The following is a 1,506-nucleotide window of genomic DNA, read 5'->3' on the forward strand; positions in this document are numbered from 1 at the left end:
CATTTTTTGTTAGTCTGTTTAAAATTAATGTAAGCATGGAAGCTGGGTCGGGGATGCTGGGGTGACCAGTGTAGAGTGGAAGACAGCTGTGGGATTCCAGTGCCTATGCTTGCTTTAGGGTGTAGAATGTGTTGAATCCATGGAACAAAGTCCAACATCACATCTCAGACGTCAGTGTGACATATGAGGACTGAATGATGTCATGGCCTCCCTATGAATAAAATTGCAGTGATATAAATAGAAACAAAGATGTGAGAACCAGGGTACACCATATAACTCACACAGCCTAAGCATTGTGGACCCAGAGATCCATCAGCCAATGCACTCAGCTAAGCATCATCCATCTGTCTGTCATACTAACCTGTAAACTTTAATTTCATTAAACTCTATTGGGGTTCATGGCTTTATTTCCATTTTGTTGCAAATTTTAGAAATCCATAGCACTATAGGCCAAAGGTATTTGATGCTAATACTTATTTCACTAACTCTACAATAAAAATGATTGAAATAAGCACCTGAATTTGCCTCTGAGAAGAATGCATTAAACCTACTGCCTCCAACATTCATGAGAGATAGAACAATGGGTGTCATTATCCGCCCTCATTTTGCAGATGAGGGAGCTGGAAATGACAAAGAAGAAGTGATTTCTTCAATATTACCATCTCACCAATGCTCAAACCAGGACCAGAATCCCAAGTCACCCATCCAAGTACTAACCAGGCCCGACCCTGCTTAGCTTCCGAGATCAGACGAGATCGGGCGCGTTCAGGGTGGTATGGCCGTAGACCAGAATCCCAAGTCTTTCAGAGAAGCAGAGTGAAGTAGATAGAGCAGGGTGGTGGCCCACAGGCCAAATTTTGTGCTGATCTTACAAAGGATTAAAAAATAAAGACATTTCACATTAAAATCCTGTTTTCCTGGCTTCTCTGGAAAGATGAGATCTGTCAACCGTCATTGACCAGAGTTTGGAGGAGCTCTTCTCTCAGGACCTGGGAATCCTGTCCCAATGCAGATTATCATTCTCTCTGTCTGGGGTGGGGCCTGAGCTTCACAAAAGCTCCCAGGTCTTGTTCAGAGATGTACTCTGGTCTCTTCTACTTCCATCCTCCACTTTTAAGGATCCTTCTAATTATTTTGGATAAACCAGGATGATAATCTTCTTTTAAAGTCAGATGACTAGCAACCTTAGTCTCCTTTTTCCCTGTAACCAAATATATTCACATATTCTAGAAATTAGAACAAAGATAGCTCTGAGGAGCCATTATTCTGTCTGCCACATTCAAAATATATGCATTATTTTTATAATTATATTTATTTTTATAGCCTATATTTATAATAAATTTATAATTATATTTATAATTATTATTATTTCCCAAGTCAGGTTAATTTAATTTTCTATGCTGCCCAAAGAGTTGAAGAGAAAGTCAGTCCTTGAGCCCAGTTTTTGCAGCAAAAGATAATGTTAGCTTAGATCCTAATGAGTTTTTCTCCACTCAGATAGTAGCC

At 39.6% G+C, this 1,506-nt stretch overlaps 1 pseudogene; it reads right to left on the reverse strand.

The window, feature by feature from the left end:
• Positions 1–675: 675 nt before the first annotated feature.
• LOC139035807 (5S ribosomal RNA) lies at positions 676–787 on the reverse strand (annotated as a pseudogene).
• Positions 788–1,506: the final 719 nt, after the last annotated feature.

The sequence above is a fragment of the Odocoileus virginianus genome, chromosome 6 (assembly GCF_023699985.2).
Source record: "Odocoileus virginianus isolate 20LAN1187 ecotype Illinois chromosome 6, Ovbor_1.2, whole genome shotgun sequence".
Lineage (NCBI taxonomy): Eukaryota > Metazoa > Chordata > Mammalia > Artiodactyla > Cervidae > Odocoileus > Odocoileus virginianus.